The sequence below is a fragment of the Cupressus sempervirens genome, chromosome 1, assembly GCF_028749045.1.
Source record: "Cupressus sempervirens isolate cs-2001-9-10 chromosome 1, ASM2874904v1, whole genome shotgun sequence".
In the NCBI taxonomy this organism is placed as follows: domain Eukaryota; kingdom Viridiplantae; phylum Streptophyta; class Pinopsida; order Cupressales; family Cupressaceae; genus Cupressus; species Cupressus sempervirens.
Window position 1 is genome coordinate 691,715,065 of NC_143118.1, and position 14,367 is coordinate 691,729,431.

Below are 14,367 nucleotides of genomic sequence, written 5' to 3' on the forward strand. Positions count from 1 at the left end.
CCATCTACCCACCACCACTCATAGTTTACAAACTTGGAACCTTGAACCTAGGCCCCACTCTTCCTCTGTGTGGATTCAGTGGTGGGATGACACCATCACCCATATTGCAAGGTTTCTTCGCATTTATGGGAGGCAAGTGGCCACATACTATAAAAGATTCTATGAGGCTACTATCAAAGATCTTTATATGACCACTGAAGCTCTTGCCATGAATCTATTTGATATGGATCTCCAAGTTCAACTTGCAAACCTTCACCACCAGAAGCAAGTTGTAGACAACTATACTACATGGGAAGCTCAACTCAAAGCTCACCTTCACTGGCTGGAGGTTGGTGATCAAGCTTCTAAGGAATTCTTCAATGCGTTGAGGGCATGCCACTCTGTGGTGGGGATCAAACACATTAAAGAGGGTCAACACACCCTTTGTGGGCTTCCTGACATTCTCTAAGCTTTTGTTTGCCACTATGAAAAAGTTTTTGCAATGTAGGGTCCCTTAGTTGCCCGAGACCAAGCATTGCAGGTTTGTTTGGCTGTCACACCTAAAAGACTCACTCCAAAACAATATGCATTCTATGAGAAGAAGCTCACTCTAGAGGACCTAAAGGAAGCTATCTTCTCCATGATGGATGATAAGGCCCCCAGTTGTGATGGCTTCCCTTGTGAATTTTACAAAGCATTTTGGGATGAGATTGGTCCAGACTTACATAAGGTTTACATTGAGGCCTACAATTCCTGTTTTCTAGGCAATATTATTAACAAGGGGAATATCAATTTCATATCTAAGGTGGGCAACCCTAAAGACATTTTTGATTGGAGGCATATTATGTTGTTGAAAATCTCCTATAAGATCATTGCTAAGGCTCTTTCTCTTAAAATTTGTCGTCTTCTTCCTTAGATCATTCATCCTAAACAAAAGGGTTTTATCAAATCTTGTTATATCTTGGAAAATATAATTGTTGTGTGGGAAGGGATGGAATAGGCTCAACAATCAAAGCAACATGCCATCTTTCTCAAAATTGATTTTGCCAAAGCTTATGATAGGATTGAGTGACCTTTCATTCTTGTAATGCTCTTGGGTTTGGCCCTATTTTTTTACAATCAGTCGAGATGATTTTTTGAGATGCCTCTACTTGTATCTCCATCAATGTCCATCAGTCTCAGGTGTTTGGGCTTTATTGGTCAATTCACCAAGGATGCCCGTTGGTGCCCTCTTTATATGTGTTGGCAACAGAAGGTTTTGGGTATTTGCTCATAAATGCAATCTCACAAAGAAGGGTCTAGGGTATTTCCCTCTTGGATTCCCCTAATCAGCCTGTGAATGGTCATTTCATAAATGATTCCTTCCTCACTCTCATAGAGGATGAAGAGAATATTGCCTCCGCTACACATTCTGTCTTGCTTCAGGGTCTGCCATTCAGTGGCACAAAAACCTTTGTTACACACAGTCATACCTTCCTCATCCTTCTTGGCTTGAGGAATATCAATGGAAATGGGTTTAACATGATGAAATCTTTCATTTCTAGGTATCCTCTTCATTTTCCAAGCCTTAGTTGTTGAGCTCTAGAATGTGATTCTTGATAGAATAGAGAAGAAGTTGGAGTATTGGATCACCAAACCTCTCTTTCTGGAAAGAAAATTCTAGATTTTCTTCAAAGTGTTGGTTGCCACCCATGTTTATTATTCTTCGTGTTGAGCTCCTTTAAAGGCCTCTTACCTCAAACTTGAGTTCCTTTTACGTGACTTCCTCTAGGCATCAAACGCTTCTCACCAGGGATTTCGTAGAGTTGCCTGAGATTTTTGTTGTCTTCCTAAGGAGTTTGGCAGCCCAGGCTTGATGTCCAACCAGAAGCAAGGTACTACTTTATGTGCCAAATGGGTGATTTGAGCCCTTTTTGGCAATGGAGCCTAGAAGATTTTGTTAAGACATTGCATTTCTTTACGCTTTCTAGTTCACCAGCCAACTTGGAAGGGGATTGGGTTTTAGACCCTTCTTGTTACTATTGAGCCTATCTAGATCCAAGGTACTTTTGTTGCCAAGAGCATTTGGAAAGCTTGGGAAGTAATTAAGCCCTATCTTCACTGGGTTGACAATGGGTTTAGAGATGGGCTCTCCATGAACTGGCATAGTCTTTAGTGGTCACCATTATTTGCTATCTAAGGTTTTCCCCTGGCTAAGGTGTACAGGGCTAGTGCTCTGCATTTTTTTAAACATGGCATAAGGACTCCTAGAGATCTTATTTCTAGAGTTACTATGAGCTTATAGTCATGGGAGGACATGAGAGTGCAATTCCAACTCACTCGTCCAAATCGACAGACTTTTGATCTTCTAGTTTCTACGGTGCCTCCACATTTGTTACATAAAGTGGGCAGTCGGTCCTCTTGCCCTTGGTGGAAAGATTGGAAGTGGTATCTAGACACCTTGGTAACTAGCTATAAGCCTAGGCTGGGTTACCAATGGCTAGTTCCTCACCTACCCATGGTTGATGTTCTCAACCAATGATGGCATTTGCAGTCTTCACATCGCACTTGGATTCATAGGTTCTCCAGTGTGTGGCATGCTATTACTAAACCAAAAATTGCGCATTTCACCTAGTGTATTCTTTTCCAAGGCTTGCCTTTGGGCCCCTGGCTACCGCACCTAGGAGTTCCTGATCCTCGTTGCCCTTTTTATGGTCAACTAGAGACTTTTTTGCATAATTTTTGGTTTTGTAAATGGGTTCAGTATTACTAGTGATGGATCCATGATATCTTTTTCCCCTTCCACCCAAAACCTTTTTCTTAGCATATGGTTCTTCTAGGTGACAATACTTAGATACCCTTCAAATACGCTAGATATGACATGGTTGTAGATTGGAGATCTTATTTACCATTTGGAAAGATTGCAATGTAGTCATTTATGCTAACAACACACTTGACATTAATGTGGCTATGTACACTAAAGAATGTATTTATAACAATGTTGTGTTGCAGATTCAAGTACAAACAGATAAACTGGCTTTGGAGGTGGCTCATTTACAGAAGCTTTTGGCTCATTGGGGAAATGCCCCTTGTACGATTGCTTGTTTTCTGCCAGATTTGGCCTTTAACAATCATAATCCTCCTCATAATTGCCCTTGATGACATAGCAGTTCTACTCGCCACTCGCACACACCTCTCTCTTGGTCACATCGCTCTCCTAGCGATGGTGCTTTTGGTCAGTGTCACTCTTCTAGAGGTTCTAGTGGTCGACACTGCTCTGCCTCGCCTCTCCAGAGGTCTGTTTCAAGGTGGTCCCCAATGGCTCCTCCTACTACTCCTACTACTGGTTGGCCCTTTGCTCACTGAAACCCCAAGTGGGTGTTTCCTCGTCTGGACTTAGCCATTTCTCCTCCCAGGCCTGACAAAGAGAAAGATGAAGATAATGCTGTTGTTGCTGATGATGGATGGGCTCCCCCTAAGCCATCTATTCACCCCAACCTTGGGTGGGGCTCTAATGATAAGGATCCTCCTCCCTTGGCTGGTGCTGCAATGGCGGCAAGATGATTTCTTTGTTTTCTGATGTTTTCTAAAAGTTTTTTTAATGAATAGTTTATTTTTGGCATGTGGCCATATGAACGCGTTGGATGATCCTATTTTCCTCAGCCCCTTTTTTTGTGAATATGTAACTTTATTGTATTTTTTTAAAATATATGGAAGGGACTATTCATCTTCAAAATCTTCGAAGTCCCCCTTTTTTGACACTTATGTCTATTAGGGTTGTACACTTATTGTAAATTTATGCAAGAATGGCTTGTGTAATTTCATTATGATTTTGAATGTGGAATCCCAATTCTCTCTTTCTATATCAAGTGATTGAATCTATATTTCTAGATTTTTTGACATATTAGCTAGATCTTCTTGTGTAGAAAGATGAGAATCTTTCTTCATCAATGTATTTGCAAAGGCTAGTTCTTTCTATAAAACTTTCATGTGCGGAGTCAACATGGATTACATGCTGATAAGAGTAGATCTTATATTTGCATCTTTTGATTGCAACTTGGAAAGCCTTCCCTATGTCAACATTAGTCCCTAAAAATGTAATTGACTAGTGCTAGGAAAAGTTGCTAATGAAGATCCAATAGACCTAAGGTCTCCTTGCAACATGTCAATTTCTTGTTGAGCTCTTGGGTAAAGATATCAACATCACATAGTTTACTATACAGAGAGTAAATATTTTCCAAAACTTTCTTCACACTGTCCAGTTTAGTTGATAAATCAACTTGTCTCAGTTTTATAGCACTGGATATATTATCCATGACCTTAGTACGAAATTTATTCTTAGATCATTCCAATAACTTTATATTGGTCTCTATATCATCATCTTTAATCTTATCAACTATATGCACAAGTTTCTCTGAGATGGGCTTATTGGACAATGAGTTTGAAATATCAAAAGCATCAATGAAAATATATTTTATTTCATGCAAAACCTATTTTTTCTTGTGCTCTCTTCTGAGTTTCTCTTTATTTTATTTCCTCGGTAGGGCCTCTTGTAGTATCTCCGTCTCTTCCAATGTGATTATTGTTGGATTGAGATGTGGTAGAAAAATCACCTCATCTAAACTCACATCCTTTAGTGATGTAGTTTTAGCACTTTTTGATGTGCTTGCACTCGGCATTAATATTTACAATGGTGTAGCCTAATGACTTTGTGTCTGAACAGTCTGGCTAATGGGAGGAGTTGAAATGACTAGAAAAGTGACTAGTGTTTGAATTTTTTCTTGTTCCTTAGTCTTTGTTGTCATATTATCCTATTCTACTTGATCACCCACTTTTTGATTTTCAACTTGCTTTCATGAGGTGGGTATAGGATTGGCTTCTTTACCCTTATTATCTTTATTTCCTTCCTTTTCAATTACCAGAAGTGTTGGTATACCTAAGCTTTGTAGATTAGGTAGTAATATAGCTTATGTATCCACCTCTTTCTCTTTCATCTCAATGAAAAATGTTGGCATTATAGATAGTGCATTGTTAAGCTCATATTTCCTCTCCAAAATCTTATCCTATGATATTGTTTGTTCATTTGACTCATTCTCTTTTGCGTCTACAACAAGTGGGGGAACAATAGATGTGTCTTTATTTTATGTCTCAGTGGATGCAATCTCAACCTTTTGAGATTCATCAATCCTCACCAATATAGGATTAATGCATGGAATTGTAGTATTGGTGGATTCTTGTTACAATTCCTTAATATCATCATCATTGAGTGGATTAACATTTTGTGTGTTGTTATCAATGATATCCTAAATAGTCACAAGGTCCTATTGAATCTCTTTCTCTCCTTGTGTAGGATTGGTGCTCATCTCATAAACATCTATGGTTTCTTGTGTGTCATCTTGACTTATCTCATTCTTCTCTACCTCTATTCCTCTTTCCTCTTCCATATTTTTTGGGTCAACCTATAGATTGTTTTCCAAATTAATTTTCTCTAGGTTACCACCTCTTCAATTTTATCACTCAAAATATGAAAGGCTATTTATCTAGGAGAAAATTTACCTTTTTGTTCCTCTATAGTCTTTGTGATCATTTTCTTAACAAATCTTTGGCATAACTTGAGCTCAAGTAGCCTCCCTGATTTTCTTTTCAGTCTCCATACTGAATTTCCATTTTTTCTGAAATCTTTCATATAGACTTTTAGGTAATGAGTTAGCAATATCTAAAGGAGTTATCTTAAAAGTATCCATGATGTCATAAATAGCTTCTTCAACATTATTCAAGTCTCCTTTATCTAACTTATCAAAATAAATATGTGTTAATTCAAATAAATCTACATTTTCTTTAACATTGTCACATAAATTGACAATATTAGATCAAGGATTGTCGCTTGCCACTTGCAATTGACTAATGCCGTCTAATTTTTTCCTTTCATCATTTGATTCCTCCTATGGCTTATGCTTCCTTCTTATTTTCTTAGTAGACATACTTCACTCTGCTATATCATTCTTCATTTTCTCTTTTGCAGATTGTGCTTCCTTGGCTTGTATGGTGGCAACCCTTGTGCTTAACATTGTCAAAGGTGCAATTGGATTCTATTCTATTTTATTTGTTACCTTCATAGGTTTTTACTCTTTTTTTTTGTTTTGAAGTATTAGATAATAGCCAATAAAGATGAGGGGCTGACCTCAAAAATAAAAAGGTTGAAGAATCAACTGGAGGTTACCTCTTAGTCATCTACCCTATGCCAACTTTAAACTGTAAAAAAAAAGATATATCCATAGAATAATTAATGGTACTATCAATCCTTAAAATAATATGAAGAAAATATTGTAAAATAGACTAGTAGCACCTAAACAAATTGCTTCTATTAATCAACATAAGCATAAAAACTAAAACCTTGTGGGGTACCAAGTTCATAGTTATGAGCATAAAAACAATACAAAAAATAGAAGAGCTAGGGCTAGCTACCATTTTCCTACCCATGCTTGTCCTCTTTGCCTTGGGAACATCATTTTCTGCATCCTCCCCCTCCACCTTAATTAGTTTTTCCAATATGGTCTTTAGCCAATCCTATACTAGATACTCTATATGGATTAGGTTGTCTCGATAGTTTTTCCTAGGTCCTCCTCCTTATTGACCTGTAAGAAGTATAGCATTGTGGCCAAGGAGTGCATGACCTTGGTTGAAAACTCAACCAAAGTTTTGATTCTCTAATAGATACTAGTTTGATTGTCAGCCAAGTCCTTCATAGACTACTCTGGCATTTCTAGTCTTGCCTTACTATGGCTATGCTTTCCTTTCTTCCCAGCATCTTTGGTGGTTTCTTTCCTTGGGGATGTGATATCTTCCCCCTTGCTTCTAGTCAGGGTAGCCTCTAGAGTGTTAGAAATATGGGAAGGGCTAAGAGGGGTGGGTGAAGGCTTGGTATCCTAAGGCACTTAAATTTTTTCAACAAGAGACATTTACTAGTTCTCTTGGCACTCTGCATGCCCTTCCTAGTATCTGAATTCGAATCTATGAGGTTCATTTTAACCTTGGGGTCAATTTTGACTTTAGGGCCAAGGGTTTTCTTAAATTTCTTGTGGCTACGGCTAAGGCCAAGGTCTAAGGAGACTTCCAGGTGACAGAAGCCATAGGGTTAACTAAGAGTGAAGAGTTTTGGGCTAGATGCTAGATATATAGTTTGTTCACAAGCCCTTGATGGATAAGGTAGAAAGTTTTACCCTCCTCATTTTTCCTCCTGGCTTTATAAACACAATCTTCCAGCAAATGCAATATTAGAAACGGGAAAGAAATGTGGTTTGAATTACTAAAATGATTCAAAATAGGGAAGTGGTAATAGTATATTACTGAAAAATGGTCTTCCAAGGTGATATACCACATAATTGCATAGTAGATGATGTCCTAAGGCTTAGGAAGGGTTTCCAATGAAAACCCTCTGTGCATTTGCATTGTTTCCTCCTTGAGTTTGAATTTTTTTTGCAAATTGGCTTCCTCATTAACCTTATCCTACCTCTTCCAGTTCTTTCCTTCCATAGTAAATTCTCTAACCCTCACAATGGTTTCCTCAAAGATTTCAAATCCCATACCATTGATAGTCATCTTTCTATCCTTCCAAGTCTGGAAGAATTGCATCAACACAATCTTATCATGCTTCACAATACCCTCCATTTATGGTAAGAGTTCACCCTCCTACAAGTAAACCATCTCCTCCTCGCTGCTATAGATACATTTCTCCACATCCAACAGTTCAATGCAATCACTAGTGCCCATGCCTTACCCTAGTTCTATCACCAATTCTTCAAATGATAGCCTTGTTGTAGGTGCCTTCCTCTTCTTTCCTTTTTCCTTAGGTTCTTGCTCAGCTTCCTCTTCATCCTCTAAAGCTTGATCTTCACTTTTTCCTTGTGTTATTTGTAGAGGTCCTTGAACTTCTTCTACATATTATTCTTCTCCTTCCTCACCTTCACCAAACTTCTCTTTCAGTTTCTTCACCATTAAATTGTTTTTATTTTTGATGATGGTGGTAGTTTGCAAGTTTATAGTAATCCTTGACATAGCTTCATCATAATTATCAAATGATGTAGCATCCTTGTCAATTTCTTCTACCAACAATGTAGTGATGGTTGCTAATGCTTCATCAACATTTACCTCATAAGGAAATGGTCTCAACCATATAACCCTTTGAATAATTACCTGAACATATGTGTAGTCAACATCTACTACCAAAAAAAAAATCATTATATTTTTTTTCCGCTAGAGACATGAGAGTTCATGATCTCTACTTCATATACTTCTTAAAGTCTTCAAAATAGCTAGTAATTACTAAATCAAAAAATTCACCTAACTACTCAATATATTCCCCTATATGTTGTGTAACTAATCGATTGGTCTTCCAAACTACCTTTCCAAATGTAGGAAAAGTATTTTGGACATAGAATACTATATAAATAATGAGCAAAAAAAACTTACATTGTGAATTCTTTGCCTTTCTGATAGCTTCTAAATTTTTTGATAATTGTTGAAGTTGTAGCTTGGCTAGGTCATAGCTATGATCATGTTTAACAATATTGTAACCTAGGTCCATAACACCACATGGTACACTATTAAGTTTGATAGACTAATAAAATCTATGTGCTATCACATCCATTGTAAATGCAATTATAGGGTCTATAATAGTATCAATTGACATATCCTTCTTATTCCATACTACTCTAGTGTTTTCCTCAATTACCTCCTTGGCATCACTCCTAGTGGTCTTGTGTCTATGTAAGGTAGGATACCCTGTAACCCCACAAATGATTCTTTTATAAATTTTTATAGGACCATCTTCTAACCATAGTTGATTATCTTGAATTTTGTTCAACACTATCTTTATCCATTATATCTTGAACATCTGAGTGAAATCTAGGGCATGCCTCAACCCTCTGTGCTCTACAATCTTGTTCTCCTCCTTCAAGACTCTATTTTCACATATGTCTGGTAGGTCTCCCTAATCTCTAGGTCTCCAAATTGACATATTTTGCACATATAACAACACCTAACATCATTACTCATCAAAAACCTTGGTAGGATCATCAATAAAGTGCTTGGCAGGTCTCCCTTATATGCAATTTTAGGTATTGCTTTAAAATTTGGAGGTTCCCACACATCATGACCACTGAACAAATCACTACTATTATCTCTACCTAGGGTTTGCAAACTTGAAACAATGTAACTCAGCACTAGTGAAACAACTTTTGAATTGATGAAATAGTGTTGTGTTGTAGTAGAATCTTGTTTGCAGTTGTTGAAGTCCTCTTCACAATTCTCCTTCTTTCTCTTCGATCACCTAGTAAGTTAAAATGACTCAAAAATTGACTATATAACCTTGAAAACCTTGCAATAAATGCTTAGTGCTTACACAGCTGTAAACTTAGTCGTTAAAGGATTTTCAAAATGATTGGTTAACATAGCAAGCTTGACAACCACTATGATACCTTCATAATTTGGCAATAACTATAATTCTCCAATACTTAGAAACGACATAGAATATATCATAATGATAGATTATCTCTTTCTTCTAGCCACTTCATTACATATTAATTCATGCTGATCAAAATTTTCATTCCTTAAATGCTTGGAACTGATGCACAATATATCATTTCAAATGTCAATTCCACACATACCTTTGATTGCCTAGTTGAGGGTGATGTGATCACTTGATCCATTGGATAAAATGTCCTCATCTTGGCTTGATGTGTTGCAATCTTCTTTCTTTCTTTCTCCATGTCCTTTCCACATGTATCTTTTTCTTTTCAACATGTACCTTTTCTTTTCCTTTGTTGAATTCATTGCTCGATGTAGGTGAGCAAGTTGGACAATTTCTGCTTACATGACCAACCTTAAGACAACTAAAGCATACAATCTCTCCATTTAACCACTTTTTGGAATCGTCTCTAAAGTGAGTCCTTATGGAATTTATAGCAACATGACCATATTCTCCATAGTAGTGATAGTTGTACCTTGTTTTGTAATCCCAATTGTAAGAATTTCCATGATGATGTATCTTTGTTTGCTTGTTTGATGTCCACTTAGATTTAGATCTGCATTCATATGCTTTTTGTCCATACTCTTTATAGTTGTAACAATATCCTTCAAATTTTTGAGTGTTGATGGTCTTTGTCCTACATTAATGTGCCTAATGTCCTTGATTCTTACAATTATAGTTGTGTCCTCAATTTTTCTTCTTAGGGATTTGATTGCTATCATTAGTCCTATAGACATTTTTTGTATGACCTAATTTGACACAATGATGGTAAGTGGGTTTGTTGGTCTTTCCCTTATTATTCCTTTGATCACCACTTTTAGATGATTCTCCTTCCTCAATAGTAGAATATCCCAATCTAGCAGTATCATCATCTATCTTGGGTATGTTCATCAGTTTCTCAAAGTTACCTATGGGTTCACTAGGATTATTGAACCTTTCAATAAATTTATTCTCTACTTTCAATTCATTTTGTAGTAGGTCATTTTGTGATTTCTTAGTTGCAATCTCAATGTCTTTCCTATTCAATTCTTGATTTGCAATCATTAGTTAACTCATTGTGTCCAGTTGCATGTTTGACAATTTTTGCACATCTGATGTCTTGTCCTCAAGTCTATTTGCGAGTATTCTTTTATCTTCTTTAATCACTGTAAATTTGTCTTCCTTAGATTTCCTTTTCAGTTCTGTTATCTCACACAACATAATTGATTGAATTTCTTATTCCCTTTTTGGATTCCCAACTTCTTCATTTAGGGCATTATTCTTTTCCATCATATTTTCAATTGTTGCATCAAATAATTTGGAGTTCTTTTCCTGAAACAATCAAGTAGTCTCTTCTTCTTGTTTTTGAGTGTCATTTTGTTGAATAACTAATCCCTTTCTTATTTTGAATGAATATTGTAGTTCATCTCTTTCATCGTTAAGTTGATATTGGGAAAGCTATATTTCAATCTTCTAGTTCTCAATAGTCTTTTCCAATTTGTACACTTTCATCTTCAAGATATTTCCTTCAAAGCTGTCAAATTTTTTTTTCTAGAGAACAAAGCTCTGATACAAATTGTTGGAAATAGAAATGGGAAAGTAAGTTCTAAGAGGGGGTGAATCGGCACTTAAAACTTATATGACTAAAACATTTCACCATTCATCTATCTCATAACTTAACATGTAAATTGAAATATGTAAGCATGCATCACATCCATAGCATAAAGTAAATCAACACATTACACAAAATATTTTGGTTACCCAGAAACCCTCCAAGGAGAAGGTAAAACTGGGTGGGGATGATACCCACAACTCTTCACTACTATAGCAATAAAGTGTGGCCAATTATGACTACAATGTTTTGATCATAATCTACAATCTACCTTGTGAGAGGTTCTCCTTATTAAAGGCTTACAAAGACTATTAGGTCTCACCTTAACTAAAGGATTTAAACTCACTTAAGCACTCTATTAGAATATTTACAAAAATATATTAGGAGTACTTTGTTAAGAGATTTATCTTGTATCACTTATTAAAATGGTTCAACATCCGACCTTTGGTTAGCACCTTTCTGATAGATATCAAATCTCATCTTTGGGGTGAAAGTACATAGGTGTGTCACCTTTTAGACTGATTTATCAAAATGACTAAATTTGGATATTTCTATCTAAAAGTTAATTTTTTTCAAACATATGATCTAGAAAAATTCACTCTAGCTAAGTTGCATATGGTCTAACACTTTTCCAATTAGAAATATCTATTAAATGTATGTTTTTATACTACTTTGTATCTAATCCTAAAAAAATTAAATTATTTAAGAAAACTGATGTTGCAATAACTCTTACTATTTTTTATGATTTTTTTTAATAACATATAAATATCATTTTATAGAGCTCAAAGTCAAGAATATTCTCATATAGATTTTATAGTGTTTTAATTAGATATAATATATTATAATTGCAAAATTCTACTAGTATGTATTTTAACACTTGAGACAATGTCAATTTTGAGAAGGAAAATAAATATTAAATCATATTTAAAAAAATTGAAAATCATTTGACATTCTAGAGGAGAGAGTCCTCTTCTAGAATGTATAATTTTTCTTTTGGTTAAAATAAATTTGTTTTGAAAAATGTGGTGGGAGATGACAACTATCAATTTTAGATGACTTGGAGTTTGAATCATTATAAAAGATAAAATATAGGATGAAAGCTAAATTTTATTTTTGATTGTTTTATCTATACATAATATCTATAACATAATATAAGATGAAGGGAAAATAATTTTATTTCGATATAATTTTGTGGTGGGAACTAGACCCCTAATTTTTAGCATTTTTTAGCAACTCAAATATTGACATTAATAATTAGGAAAATATATCAATTCTTATTAAAAATAATTATTAAAAATTATAATCCTAAGCATCATCTATTTCTACACATTTTATTAGTTTACTTCATTTTCAAATTCTAAATAGTGATACTAGTTTTATGTCATTGAAGATGAACAATTATACTTTTTTTACCCTTTTCCTTTGTAAAAGGGTGATACAGTTTTGTACTTTTACCCTTATAGTTTGTATCTTGATCCTTTTGATCTAAGATATCTTCTCTAACCTTTCACTTCTTGACTTCACACGAGATTTGTTATCCTTAATTGATTATTCTCTGCTATTCATTCAACTATCCATCTTCTCAATGCCTCTTTCGCACATGGTATTCTCCTTAGTATCCTCTTTCACATAGATACTCCCCTTTAGGTTTTACCTTTTTAAGTAGGCATCTAGAGACAAGCTTAGGTTAAAATCAACAGCTCTGGTTGATTACTATTGTCACCTACTGCTTTCATTTTTCTGATTGGTTGCATGTATTTCGTAGGGATGTGTGACATGAATTGATCCTTATCTCTTCATATCAAAAATATGAAATAATGTTAGACAATAATGGTTTACATAGAAGTTTGTTCCATTAAAATCATGTATGTCATTGACTGGTTACTCAACATTTATAGGCTTTTGATAATCCACCTTAATTGTGCTTTTGTGTTTTTTACTCGACTCCTGAATCACTTGGCATGCACTAACTATTTGGCATACACTGTCTTCTTGACACTTGAGTGACTCGATACATACTAACAACTTGACACCTACTAGTGTTCAGAACTAACTATCATATCACTCAACATGTATTGTTAGAATACTTATGATTGGCATGGTCTAATCACTCAACTGGCACTAATCACTCAACTCACTCTGTTCACTCAACACATACTATGTACTCAACCTAAATAGTAGCCCCGTTACGATGATTGCCAACTAACTATGCTAGATGATGACTAAGTGTTTTGTTACTACAATGTCAAAACCATAATGAGATTAACACAACTGAGGTAGATGATTTTGCATTGCAATTTGAGAATGAGTTTTCACTCAACACCTATCTCTCAAGCTCAGTTGCCAATAGGGTTTTGAATATTGATAGTGAAGCTTCTTGCCACATGATGAAAGTTAGATATTGTTTCACCAAGTTGGAGGAGAAGAAGTTGTATTTATATATAGAGCTTATTGACAATGCCATGTACCAGGCAACCAATGTTGGCACTATCAAGTTCTAGAGGGAGTTTGGAAAACCCTTGTTGGTGGAGAATGTTTTGTATGTTCCTGGCATGATAAATAATTTAATTTCAGTTTTTCCTTTGGAAGACAAAGGTTACATTGTAACCTTTGAAAGGGGAAAAATTTTATGTTCATCCCAAGGATCCCAAAGTTGGAAAAGTGATTGGAGTTAGACATTGCAACTTATTTTGTTTACAATTTGAGTGTATATAAGCTTTGGTAAGTAGTTGTAAAGGGAAAGGAGAATTATTGCATAGGAGGATAACTCATCCTCACCATGGAGCACTTAATATGCTCAAGGAGGTAGTGACGGGGCTTCCTGAGATGAAGATAGAAAAGCATGAGGCGTGTAAGGGTTATGCTCTTGGAAAACATTCCAAGACCAATTTTCCAAGTAGTGATAGTAGCTCTGAAGGGATTTTGGATCTCATACAGTCATATGTGTATGAGCCTATGTTAATTGGATCCTTAAATGTGTATGAGTATTATCTTAGCTTCATTGATGATTTTCCAAGAAGATATGGATATATTTTATGAAGAAAAAGGATGAGGTCTTTGATAAGTTCAAAGAGTTTAAGGCTCTTGTGAAAAACTAGATAGCAAGAAAGATTAAGTTACTAAGGTCTGATAATGGAGGCGAGTAGACCTCAAATTAATTTAAATATTTTTAAGGTTAGGAATGTATCAAGAAAGATTTGAAATTTTTATATAATCCTAAACAATATGGGGTTGTTGAGTGGAAGAATAAAGGTAAAGTTGGAGCATCCAAGCTCATACTTCATGATCAAGA